The sequence below is a fragment of the Pseudophryne corroboree genome, chromosome 10 (genome assembly GCF_028390025.1).
Source record: "Pseudophryne corroboree isolate aPseCor3 chromosome 10, aPseCor3.hap2, whole genome shotgun sequence".
In the NCBI taxonomy this organism is placed as follows: Eukaryota; Metazoa; Chordata; class Amphibia; order Anura; family Myobatrachidae; genus Pseudophryne; species Pseudophryne corroboree.
In genome coordinates this window covers 327175318-327189671 of record NC_086453.1, presented here as the reverse complement: position 1 = coordinate 327189671, position 14354 = coordinate 327175318, and the positions used below count along the sequence as shown (strand labels likewise).

At 48.3% G+C, this 14354-nt stretch overlaps 1 protein-coding gene across 11 annotated transcripts in view; it reads right to left on the bottom strand.

The window, feature by feature from the left end:
- CCDC27 (coiled-coil domain containing 27) overlaps positions 1–14354 on the bottom strand; it is a 281519-nt gene that overhangs the window by 167275 nt on the left and 99890 nt on the right. The window lies entirely within an intron of this gene.

Sequence of the window (14354 nt, the reverse complement as noted above, 5' to 3'; positions counted from 1 at the left end):
CTGAGAAGCACCCGTAACGGTAAAAAGTGACAGGACTATTTTTGTAGTTTATTCAATTCTACCCACTGGAGATGCAATCCAAATTTTGATCCAATTGTCCATTTGGGCGTTATCATTCACGCAATGCAAGCCACGCATCGGTGATGACGTCATTAAGTCAACCCCCTTTTCATCCCCTTAGAGGAGGTTTATTAAAATTCAGATTACGTAGTTTTCCTATTTCCCACCTGAAGAATACCTATGTTACATTTCAGCTTCCTAACATATCGTGAAGTAAGAGAATTAGTGGTGAGTGAGTCAGTCAGTCAGTGAGTGAGGGCTTTCGTATTTATATATATAGAGAGATATTATTAACATTAATTTTACTAAAAAAAATTGTACTAAATTTTTTTTACTAAAAATAAATGTGAAATATAGGATTTTAATACCTACCGGTAAATCCTTTTCTCTTAGTCCGTAAAGGATGCTGTGGTCACCATAAGAACCATGGGGTATAGATGGGAACCACAGGAGACATGGGCACTTTAAGACTTTGAAAGGGTGTGAATTGGCTCCTCCCTCTATGCCCCTCCTCCAGACTCCAGTTATAGGAACTGTGCCCAGGAAAATGGACATTTCGAGGAAAGGATTTATTGTTAAACTAAGGTGAGATTCATACCAGGTCACACCTCAACCATGCCGCACAACATGGCATTCAACAGAACGCAGGCCAACGGCATGAACAATTGCAGCAACAGGCTGACAATAAACGTAACACAACATATGTGTAAGCATAACTATTAACTGCAGATACAGTATGCACTGGGACGGGTGCCCAGCATCCTCTACGGACTAAGAGAAAAGGATTTACCGGTAGGTATTAAAATCCTATTTTCTCATACGTCCTAGAGAATGCTGGGGTCACTATAAGAACCATGGGGTTATACCAAAGCTCTAGAATGGGCGGGAGAGTGCGGACGACTCTGCAGCACCGAATGACCCAACATGAGGTCATCATTGGCCAAGGTGTCAAACTTGTAGAACTTTGCAAAAGTGTTTGACCCCGACCAAGTAGCTGCTCGGCAAAGTTGCTATGCCGAGACCCCCCGGGCAGCCGCCCAGGATGAGCCCACCTTCCTAGTGGAATGGGCTTTCACTGATTCTGGTAATGGTAATCCAGCCGTGGAAAGGGCCTGCTGAATCGTGTTACAGATCCAGCGCGCAATGGTCTGCTTGGAAGCAGGACACCCAACCTTGTTGGGAGCATACAGGACAAACAGAGCCTCTGTTTTTCTAATCTGAGCCGTTTTGGCGACATAAATCTTCAAAGCTCTGACCAGATCGAGAGATTTTGACTCAACGAAGGCGTCAGTAGCCACAGGTACCACAATAGGTTGGTTTATGTGGAAAGAGGAAACCACCTTCGGTAAAAATTGCTGACGTGTCCTCAATTAAGCTCTATCTTCATGGAAGATCAAATAAGGGCTCTTGTGAGACAAGGCCGCTAACTCAGACACCCGCCTTGCAGATGCCAAGGCCAACAGGATGACCACTTTCCAAGTGAGGAATTTCAACTCCACCTTCCGCAAAGGTTCAAACCAAAGTGATTGAAGGAACTGCAACACCACATTAAGGTCCCATGGTGCCACTGGAGGCACAAATGGAGGTTGGATGTGCAACACGCCTTTCACGAAAGTCTGAACTTCTGGAAGGGAGGCCAATTGTTTCTGAAAGAAAACCGATACGGCTGAAATGTGAACCTTAATTGAGCCCAATTTTAGGCCCGCATCTACACCTGCTTGTAGAAAATGGAGAAACCGTCCTAGCTGAAACTCTTCCGTAGGAGCTTTCTTGGATTCACACCAAGAAACATATTTTCTCTAAATACGGTGGTAATGTATAGACGTTACCCCCTTTTCTGGCCTGAATAAGTGTGGGAATGACTTCACTGGGAATAGCCTTACGGGCTAGGATTTTGCGTTCTACTGCCACGCCGTCAATCGTAGCCGCGGTAAGTCCTGATACACGCACATCCCCTGTTGTAACAGGTCTTCGCACAGAGGAAGAGGCCAGGGATCTCCGATGAGTAAGTCCTGAAGATCTGGATACCAAGCTCTCCTTGGCCAGTCTGGAACAATGAGGATCGCCCGGATCTTTGTTCTTCTTATGATCTTTAGAACTTTTGGAATGAGAGGAAGTAGAGGGAACACATACATCGACTGAAACACCCACGGTGTCACCAGAGCATCCACTGCAATCGCTTGAGGGTCCCTTCACCTGGAACAATATCTCTGAAGCTTCTTGTTGAGATGAGAAGCCATCATGTCTACTTGAGGAACTCCCCAACGACCTGTCACCTCTGCGAAGACTTCTTGGTGGAGGCCCCACTTTCCTGGATGGAGATCGTGTCTGCTGAGGAAGTCTGCATCCCAGTTGTCCACTCCTGGAATGAAGATTGCTGACAGAGCGCTTGTATACTTTTCCACCCAGCGGAAAATCCTTGTGGCTTCTGCCATTGCTGCTCTGCTGACGGTTTATGTACGCTACTGCTGTTACATTGTCCGACTGGATCAGTACAGGCAGATCTCGAAGAAGATGTTCCGCTTGTAGGAGGCCGTTGTAAATGGCCCTTAGCTCCAGAACATTTATGTGGAGACAAGTTTCCTGATTTGACCATCTTCCTTGGAAGTTTTCTCCCATTGTGACTGCCCCCCAGCATCGGAGGCTTGCATCCGTGGTCACTAGGATCCAGTCCTGTATCCCAAACCTGCGCCCCTCTAGGAGGTGAGAGCTGTGCAGCCACCACAGGTGTGATACCCTGGTCTTGGAAGACAGGATTATCCTCTGGTGCATGTGTACATGGGACCCGGACCACTTGTCCAACAGGTCCCACTGGAACACTCTGGCATGGAACCTGCCAAACTGAATGGCCTCGCAGGCAGCAACCATCTTCCCCAGGAACCGAATGCATTGATGGATTGACACTCTTGCTGGTTTCAGAATTAGTTTGACCAGACTCTGAAGTTCCAGAGCCTTTTCCACCGGAAGAAAGACTCTCTGTAGTTCTGTGTCCAATATCATTCCCAAAAACGACAATCGCGTCGTAGGAATCAACTGTGATTTTGGCAAGTTTAGGAGCCAACCATGTTGTTGAAGAAATGTCATGGAGAGTGCAATGTTTCGGACCAACTGGTCCCTGGATCTCGCCTTTATCAGGAGATCGTCCAAGTATGGGATAATTGTGACTCCTTGCTTGCGAAGGAGAACCATCATCTCCGCCATCACTTTGGTGAAAATCCTGGGAGCCGTGGATAGACCAAACGGCAACGTTTGAAATTGGTAATGACAATCCTGAATTGAAACCTCAGGTAAGCCTGATGCGGAGGATAAATGGGAACATGTAAGTAGGCATCTTTTATGTCCACCGACACCATAAAATCCCCTTCCTCCAGACTGGAGATCACTGCTCGGAGAGACTCCATCTTGAATTTGAATCTCTTTAGTTAGAAATTCAGGAATTTCAGGTTTAGGATTGGTCTGACCGAGCCGTCCGGCTTCGGGACCACAAACAGGCTTGAATAAAAACCTTCTCCCTGTTGTGACTGGGGAACCTTGACGATAACTTGATTTTGACACAATTTTTGTATTGCGTCGCAAACTACCTCCCTGTCCGGAAGAAAAGCTGGTAAGGCCGATTTGAAAAAACGGCGAGGGGGGACGTCTTGAAACTCCAGCTTGTACCCTTGGGATACTATTTGTAAAATCCAAGGTCTAGGTTCGAACAAACCCAAAACTGACTGAAGAGTTTGAGACGGGCCCCCACCGTGCGGACTCCCGCATAGGAGCCCCAACGTCATGCAGTGGAATTGGCAGAAGCCTGGGAGGACTTCTGCTCCTGAGAGCCTGACAAGGCTGGAGATCGTTTACCTCTTCCTCTTCCTCTAGTAGCAAGGAAGGAAGAACCTCGGCCCTTTCTGAATTTATTGGGCCGAAAGGACTGCATCTGATAGTGGTGCGTTTTCTTTTGTTGTGGAGCAATGTAAGGTAAAAAGGATGACTTACCCGCGGTAGCCGTAGATACCAAATCATCAAGGCCGTCTCCAAATAAGGCCTTCCCTTTATATAGTAGAGATTCCATACTTTTCTTGGAGTCAGCATCAGCATTCCATTGGTGAATCCACAACGCACTCCTAGCTGAGACAGCCATGGCATTGGCTTTTGATCCCAAAAGACCAATATCTCTCGCAGCTTCCTTAAGGTATGCTGCAGCGTCCTTGATATAACCCAGCATCAATAGGATGCTATCCCTATCTAGGGTATCTATATCAGATGACAAGTTATCTGTCCACTTTTCGATAGCACTACTTACCCACGCAGACGCAATGACAGGGCGGAGTAGTGTACCCGTGGTCACATAAATGGACTTCAATGTAGTCTCTTGTTTACGATCCGCAGGATCCTTAAGGGCCGCCGTGTCAGGTGACGGGAGAGCTACCTTTTTAGACAAACGAGACAAGGCCTTATCCACAGTGGGGGGTGACTCCCACTTTTCCCTATCCGTCGAGGAAAACGGATAAGCTGCCATAATTCTTTTGGGAATCTGAAATTTTCTGTCAGGACCTTCCCAAACCTTTTCAAATAGCGTGTTCAGTTCATGAGAGGGAGGAAATGTTATCTCAGGTTTCCTTTCTTTATACATACAGACCTTTTATCAGGGATAGCTGGGTCCTCAGTGATATGTTATACATCTTTCACCGCCACAAGCATGTACTGAATGCTTTTTGCCAATTTTGGGTCTAACCTGGAATCGCTATAGTCGACACTGGAATCATTGTCCGTGTCGGTATCAGTGTCTGCCAATTGGGTCAACGTACGTTTTTGTGACCCTGAGGGGACCTGACTTTGAAATAACATATCCTCCCCAGATTTCTTCCATGCCTGGGTCGCGACTCAGACTTATCTAGCCTCTTACTAATAAGAGACACATTAGCATTCAAGGCGTTCAACACATTTACCCAATCAGGCGTCGGCGGTGCCGACAGGGTCACCCCCGCAGCCTTCTGTGTCCCCAATACAGCCACCTCCTGGGAAGAGCCTTCAGCCTCAGACATGTCAACACTCGTGCACCAAACAACCACAGACACACTGGGCATATAGGGGACAGACCCACAGTAAAGTCTGTTAGACACATAGGGGATTTGCCAGCTCACAACCCTGTGCTGAAAAACGGGTCTGAAATAGCCAAGACAATGTCAGACCTATAGCGCTTTTATCATATATATATATATATATATATATATATATATATATTTGTGAATGAACCGCACAAACACCAAGTATTTTCTATTAGTCCGTGGGTGCTCGGTTGGCACAATTGAATACACAACAGTCCTCACCATGAGGCTCCAGCCGGGGCTATGGTTAGGAAGAACCAGCACTCCATGCAGCAAATTGAGGTAGCTTTTAATGTCCTTATTCTTTAGACAAGTCACATATGAGCAAACATGAAATATGAACAACTACTTATCAGCCTTGAAGCTCGACATAACCTGGGGAATGCAATCCTGACCAGGGGTGACTCCCAACACCCGTTCCGGGCAACGCCGTCATCAGGGGAGAATCCAACCTACTAACCACATGTGCATCCTTATCCACCTTTACTAATTACCCCCACACTATGATCACCTGTTGTCTGGTGCTCCGAAACTTCCCGCCACCAAACTTACCACTCGTACTCCACAGCCGCCTGCAGCCCCGGGGCGCATCGTGATGACGTCACTGACACGCGACGCTCATGATGGTATCCCCGCGTTGCTAGGCAACCCGTGGTGAGCCTTCCATCTGCACTATGCACCACGGCATCCGGCCTCGCCGTCATCACGCTGTGACGCGGCGGCGCCGGCACCCACGATGCCAGGCAACAGGCATGCTCAATACGACGTGGAGCTTCACATATGTAAACAGTGACGCTGGGGGTTACCTCCTCTTGTTGCTTAGCAACGAGGACTTGCACCAATTTTATGCCTTCCCCCTCCGTTTTTCCCCCCTGGTACTTGTCAGTGTGAGGAGGACCAGCATCTCTGCAGTTTGAGGAGAGGAAATGGCGCCGTGAGCTGTGAGGAAGAAGCTCCGCCCCCGTAATGGTGCGCTTCTGTCCCGCTTTTTTCCAATATTTATACTGGCGGGGGTCGGGACAGTGCCGCGGCACTAATGTCCCCTCTTGCCAGTTGCTTAATGAGGATGTTTACAAGCTGTAATGTATTAAAGGACTTTTGGAGTAGTTTACATGAAACACTGCTCCAAACCCTTTAATTCACTTTTTTTTAGTAATCAAATCGCATTTCCCATACTTATAGGGGGTCATTCCGAGTTGATCACTCGCTAGCAGTTTTTAGCAGCCGTGCAAACGCATAGTCGCCGCCCACTGGGGAATGTATTTTCGCTTTGCAGAAGTGCGAACGCCTGTGCAGCAGAGCGCCTGCAAAATCTTTTTGCGCAAAACAAGACAAGCCCTGTAGTTACTCTTCGTGTACGTTGATTCTAACGACGGAGGGGCGGCTTTTGACGTCACACACCCGCCCAGCGAACGCCCAGCCACGCCTGCGTTTTTTCAGCCACGCCTGCGTTTGACCAAACACTCCCTGAAAACGGTCAGCTGCCACCCAGAAACGCCCACTTCATGTCAATCTCCTTGCGACCGGCTGTGCGTTTGGAATCATTGCTAGAACCAGTGCAAAACCACAAAGGACTTTGTACCCGTACGATGCGCGGTGCATACGCAAGTGCAGATTAGCCGTTTTTTTCACTGATCGCTACGCAGCGAACTACGGCAGCTAGCGATCAACTCGGAATGACCCCCATAATGGGAAATGCAATCTGGGCCAAATTTACTAAAAAAAAATGTGAAACCCCCCCACAATGAGCCATGTGATAATACTCCAGCCCCAGCAGGCGTTATCACAGGGACCATTGCGAGATCCCTACTTCTGCACAGCTTTTTCTGCCCCCGGTGTGGGCTGCCAGTGATCGGGACGTCCTGTGCGCTGCTGTGATCCCCGGTGCAGTAAAGTGATGCTGTAAAATGGCAGCTCACTTTACAGCATCGGGGGTCACAGCAGCGCACAGGATCCGATGCCCGGCAGCCCTTCAGGTGCAGCGATCACCGGCTCCCTGGAATGGTAAGTATATTTACCATGGGGGTGGGGGTCCGCAGCACAGGGGGGTAGTCGTGATGTGGGGGTAGACCGGGCAGCGGTAGCGGCGATGCTGGTGCATGCGCAGCAGGACATGGGGGTATTTAAAAAAAAAAATACCCCAATACTGTTGCGGATTGTCATCATAGGGACAGAGCTTCCTCGCAAGCTCTGTCCCTGTATGCGATAATTGATACATCCTTGCGATGTAATCAATTATTGCTGTGCGGATTCGGGCGATTTTATCACACTAAATCCGCATCCTAGTGATAAATCAGTCCCTATGTATGTATGTATGTATGTATGTATGTATGTATGTATGTATGTGGGAAGGGGCAACATAGCATGGGCTTTTTCTGGGATCAATTTTGTCATGCCCCTTCCCCGCGAAGCATGTGCCTTATGTCCCTATTGGAAAACTGGGGAGGGGGGGGCGCCAATTCTCTTTCTGGCATGGGGCACCAAAAATGTCAGTTTATGGCTCTGCCACGGCAATACAATTACCCGCGGTCATTGGATACCCCATTAGTTATGTACATAACTATCTGTAATAACAAAATCATAGTGTTTGCTAGAAGCATATAGTTGTTTTTTATGTAAAGGATTTCAGTAAAAGTAAAATGCAAACGTGAAAACAGCACAGATAAAAACAACATATGTACAGATAAAATAAGAATTTACTTACCGATAATTCTATTTCTCATAGTCCGTAGTGGATGCTGGGGACTCCGTAAGGACCATGGGGAATAGCGGCTCCGCAGGAGACTGGGCACATCTAAAGAAAGCTTTAGGACTAACTGGTGTGCACTGGCTCCTCCCCCTATGACCCTCCTCCAAGCCTCAGTTAGGATACTGTGCCCGGACGAGCGTACACAATAAGGAAGGATTTTGAATCCCGGGTAAGACTCATACCAGCCACACCAATCACACCGTATAACTTGTGATCTGAACCCAGTTAACAGTATGATAACAGAGGAGCCTCTGAAAAGATGGCTCCCAACAATAATAACCCGATTTTTGTAACAATAACTATGTACAAGTATTGCAGACAATCCGCACTTGGGATTGACGCCCAGCATCCACTACGGACTATGAGAAATAGAATTATCGGTAAGTAAATTCTTATTTTCTCTAACGTCCTAAGTGGATGCTGTGGACTCTGTAAGGACCATGGGGATTATACCAAAGCTCCCAAACGGGCGGGAGAGTGCGGATGACTCTGCAGCACCGAATGAGAGAACTCCAGGTCCTCCTCAGCCAGGGTATCAAATTTGTAGAATTTAGCAAACGTGTTTGCCCCTGACCAAGTAGCTGCTCGGCAAAGTTGTAAAGCCGAGACCCCTCGGGCAGCCGCCCAAGATGAGCCCACCTTCCTTGTGGAGTGGGCTTTTACAGATTTTAGCTGTGGCAGGCCTGCCACAGAATGTGCAAGCTGAATTTTACTACAAATCCAACGAGCAATAGTCTGCTTAGAAGCAGGAGCACCCAGCTTGTTGGGTGCATACAGGATAAACAGCGAGTCAGATTTCCTGACTCCAGCCGTCCTGGAATATTTTCAGGGCCCTGACAACATCCAGCAACTTGGATTCCTCCAAGTCCCTAGTAGCCGCAGGCACCACAATAGGCCTCGCACTACGCAACATATTTTCGCCAATTGCGGTGATAATGTTTTTGCGGTTACATCCTTCCTGGCTTTAGATCAGGATATGGATGACTTCATCCGGAATGCCTTTTTTTCCTTCAGGATCCGGTGTTCAACCGGCATGCCGTCAAACGCAGCCGCGGTAAGTCTTGGAACAGACAGGGTCCTTGCTGGAGCAGGTCCCTTCTTAGAGGTAGAGGCCACGGATCCTCCGTGAGCATCTCTTGAAGTTCCGGTTACCAAGTCCTTCTTGGCCAATCCGGAGCCACGAATATAGTGCTTTCTCCTCTCCATCTTATCAATCTCAGTACCTTGGGTATGAGAGGCAGAGGAGGGAACACATACACTGACTGGTACACCCACGGTGTTACCAGAGCATCTACAACTATTGCCTGAGGGTCTCTTGACCTGGCGCAATACCTGTCGAGTTTTTTAATCATGTGGACGACTTCTGGGTGAAGTCCCCACTCTCCCGGGTGGAGGTCGTGCTGAGGAAGTCTGCTTCCCAGTTGTCCACTCCCGGAATGAATACTGTTGACAGTGCTATCACATGATTTTCCGCCCAGCGAAGAATCCCTGCAGCTTCTGCCATTGCCCTCCTGCTTCTTGTGCCACCCTGTCTGTTTACGTGGGTGACTGCCATGATGTTGTCCGACTGGATCAACACCGGCTGACCTTGAAGCAGAGGTCTTGCTATGCTTAGAGCATTGTAAATGGCCCTTAGCTTCAGGATATTTATGTGAAGTGATGTATCCAGGCTTGACCCTAAGCCCTGGATATTCCTTCCCTGTGTGACTGCTCCCCAGCCTCGCAGGCTGGCATCCGTGGTCACCAGGACCCAGTCCTGAATGCCGAATCTGCGGCCCTCTAGAAGATGAGCACTCTGCAACCACCACAGGATGTATACCCTTGTCCTTGGTGACAGGGTTATCCGCTGATGCATCTGAAAATGCGACCCGGACCATTTGTCCAGTAGGTTCCACTGGAAAGTTCTTGCGTGGAATCTAGCGAATGGGATTGCTTCGTAGGAAGCCACCATTTTTACCCAGAACCCTTGTGCATTGATGCACTGAGCCTTGGTTCGGTTTTAGGAGGTTCCTGACTAGCTCGGATAACTCCCTGGCTTTCTCTTCCGGGAGAAACACCTTTTTTCTGGACTGTGTCCAGGAACATCCCTAGGAAACAGAAGACAAGTCGTCGGAACCAGCTGCGATTTTGGAATATTGAGAATCCAATCGTGCTGCCGCAACACTACCTGAGATAGTGCTACACCGACTTCCAACTGTTCCCTGGATCTTACCCTTATCAGGGAATCGTCCAAGTAAGGGATAACTAAAATTTCCTTCCTTCGAAGGGATATAATTTCGGCCATGACCTTGGTAAAGACCCGGGGTGCCGTGGACCATCCCTACGGCAGCGTCTGAACTGATAGTGACAGTTCTGTACCATAACCTGAGGTACCCTTGGTGAGAAGGGTAAATTTTGACATGAAGGTAAGCATCCTTGATGTCCCGAGACATCATGTAGTCCCCTTCTTCCAGGTTCGCAATCACTGCTCTGAGTGACTCAATCTTGAATTTGAACCTCTGTATGTAAGTGTTCAAAGATTTTAGATTTAGAATCAGTCTCACCGAGCCGTCTGGCTTCGGTACCACAATAGTGTGGAATAATACCCCGTTCCCTGTTGCAGGAGGGGTACCTTGATTATCACCTGCTGGGAATACAGCTTGTGAATGGCTTCCAAAACTGCCTCCCTGTCAGAGGGAGACGTCGGTAAAGCCGACTTTTGGAAACGGCGAGGGGGAGACGTCTCGAATTCCAATATGTACCCTTGAGATATTACCTGAAGGATCCAGGGGTCTACTTGCGAGTGAGCCCACTGCGCACTGAAATTCATTGAGAACGGGCCCCCATCGTGCCTGAGCTTGTAAGGCCCTAGCGTCATACTGAGGGCTTGGCAGAGGCGGTAAAGGGTTTCTGTTCCTGGGAACTGGCTAATCTCTTCAGCCTTTTTCCTCTCCCTCTGTCACGAGCAGAAAAGAGGAACCTTTTGTCCGCTTGCCAACAAAGGACTGCGCCTGATAATACGGCGTCTTATTTTGAGAGGCGACCTGGGGTACAAACGTGGATTTCCCAGTTGTTGCCGTGGCCACCAGGTCTAAAAGACCGACCCCAAATGTCCCTTTTCAAAGGCAATACTTCCAAATGCCGTTTGGAATCCGCATCACCTGACCATTTTACTGGTAGAATTGGACAACGCACTTATACTTGATGCCAGTCGGCAAATATTCCGCTGTGCATCATGCATATATAGAAATGCATCTTTTAAATGCTCTATAGGCAATAATATACTATCCTTATCTAGGATATCAATATTTCCAGTCAGGGAATCCGACCATGCCAACCCAGCACTGCACCTCCAGGCTGAGGCGATTGCTGGTCGCAGTATAACACCAGTATGTGTGTAAATACCTTTTTGGATACCCTCCTGCTTTCTATCAGCAGGATCCTTAAGGGCGGCCATCTCATGAGAGGGTAGAGCCCTTGTTCTTACAAGCGTGTGAGCGCCTTATCCCCCCTAGGGGGTGTTTCCCAACGCACCCTAACCTCTGGCGGGAAAGGGTATGCAGCCAATACTTTTTAAGAAATTATCAATTGTTATCGGGGGGAAACCCACGCATCATCACACACCTCATTTTATTTCTCAGATTCAGGAAAACTACAGGTAGTTTTTCCCTCACCGAACATAATACCCCTTTTTGGTGGTACTCGTATTATCAGAAATGTATAGAAACATTTGCCATTGTCTCAATCATGTAACGTGTGGCCCTACTGGAAATCACGGTTGTCTCTTCACCGTCGACACAGGAGTCAGTATCCGTGTCGGCGTCTGTATCTGCCATCTGAGGTAACGGCCGCTTTAGAGCCCCTGACGGCCTATGAGACGTTTGGACAGGCACAAGCTGAGTAGCCGGCTGTCTCATGTCAACCACTGTTTTTTTATATAGAGCTGACACTGTCACGTAATTTTCAACAGTACATCCACTCAGGTGTCGACCCCCTAGGGGGTGACATCACTGTTACAGACACTCTGCTCCGTCTCCACATCATTTTTCTCCTCATACATGTCGACACAAACGTACCGACACACAGCACACACACAGGGAATGCTCTGATAGAGGACAGGACCCCACTAGCCCTTTGGGGAGACAGAGGGAGAGTATGCCAGCACACACCAGAGCGCTATATATATACAGGGATAACCTTATATAAGTGTTTTTCCCCTTATAGCTGCTGTATGTTTTAATACTGCGCCTAAATAGTGCCCCCCTCTCTTTTTTTTAACCCTTTCTGTAGTGCAGGGAAGAGTCAGGGAGCTTCCCTCCAACTGAGCTGTGAGGGAAAATGGCGCCAGTGTGCTGAGGAGATAGGCTCCGTCCCCTTTTCGGCGGCCTTATCTCCCGGTTTTTTGTATATTCTGGCAGGGGTTAAATGCATCCATATAGCCCAGGAGCTATATGTGATGCATTTTTTTGCCATGTAAGGTATTTCTGTCATGTATTATTGCGTCTCAGGGCGCCCCCCCCAGCGCCCTGCACCCTCAGTGACCGGAGTATGAAGTGTGCTGAGAGCAATGGCGCACAGCTGCAGTGCTGTGCGCTACCTTATTTGAAGACAGGAACGTCTTCTGCCGCCGCTTTCTCCGGACCTCTTCGCTCTTCTGGCTCTGTAAGGGGGCCGGCGGCGCGGCTCCGGGACCCATCCAGGCTGAACCTGTGATCGTCCCTCTGGAGCTAATGTCCAGTAGCCAAGAAGCCCAATCCACTCTGCACGCAGGTGAGTTCGCTTCTTCTCCCCTTAGTCCCTCGATGCAGTGAGCCTGTTGCCAGCAGGTCTCACTGAAAATAACAAACCTAAACTAAAACTTTCACTAAGAAGCTCAGGAGAGCCCCTAGTGTGCACCCTTCTCGTCGGGCACAGAAATCTAACTGAGGCTTGGAGGAGGGTCATAGGGGGAGGAGCCAGTGCACACCAGTTAGTCCTAAAGCTTTCTTTAGATGTGCCCAGTCTCCTGCGGAGCCGCTATTCCCCATGGTCCTTACGGAGTCCCCAGCATCCACTTAGGACGTTAGAGAAATAAAGCTGGTTACACACTACGCGATATTTAACCCTTTTGAGCCCAGTGTGTATGCACTATAGGCCTAATTCCGACCTGATCGCACCTCTGCGAATTTGCAGAGGTTTGCGATCGGATAGTCACTGCCCAGAGTGAAAAAAACGCCCCGTGCAAGTCTGCGTACGCTATGTGAAAAGCGTTGCACACGCCGGTCAGCTGCAAATCCATTCACAACTCACTCACCATTGAATGATATTTCCAGTCTGTGCAGCCCAGGACCTACTCCTACAGTGTGATAGAAACAGGCTGATCGGGGCCAGAGCTGACGTCACACACCCACCATGAAAACGTTTGGGAACGCCTGCGTTTTTCCTGACACTCCCAGAAAATGAACAGTTACCACCCCCAAACGTCCACTTCCTGTCAACCACCGCAGAATTTTTCTGCTGTTTGGCGCCGCGCCTGTGCATCGTGATCCGTACGCATGCGCAGTCATTCGATAATCTGCCGCTGTGCGAATTCGCACAACAGCAATCAGGTCTGAATTAGGCCTTATATCGGCCGCCCAGGAAGGTAGAGAAAACACTAGGTGATATCACTCATGGATGGTATCGCCTAGTGTGTGCCTCGCTTAAAATCACAGCACACCCCAAATACATCATTCTGAGTTAAACTATGACTTTGTGCAATCAAGGAATGCTCAATCAGTTTGGAAACACAGATTGTTATATAAAGTTGTATAAATATATGTAATATATTATTTAAAAAATATATAATAAAAAATAAATTCTCTGCTATAAACATTTAAAGTTTAAAATACCAACCACAGAGGCTACGTAAGGTAAATACAACGGGATCCGGTCTGAAGATCGACAGTGTCTAGGTCGACAATGTTTAGGTCGACCACTATAGGTCGACAGTCACTAGGTCGACATGGATGGAAGGTCGACAGGGTTTCTAGGTCGACATGTGCTAGGTCGACAGGTCTAAAGGTCGACATGAGTTTTTTAAAAAAAAAAATATTTTTTTGAATTTTTTCATACTTAACGATCCACGTGGACTACGATTGGAACGGTAATCTGTGCCGAGCGAAGCGGTAGCGGAGCGAAGGCACCATGCCCGAAGCATGGCGAGCGAAGCGAGCCATGCGAGGGGACGAGGTGCACTAATTTGGGATCCTGGTCACTCTACGAAGAAAACGACACCATAAAAAAAAATCCTCATGTCGACCTTTAGAACTGTCGACCTAGCACATGTCGACCTAGAAACCCTGTCGACCTTCCATCCATGTCGACCTAGTGACTGTCGACCTATAGTGGTCGACCTAAACATTGTCGACCTAGACACTGTCGATTTGATGAACCACACCCAATACAACAGCTAATTGGAAAGAAATCATAGAACAATCAGATCCTGCTACAGT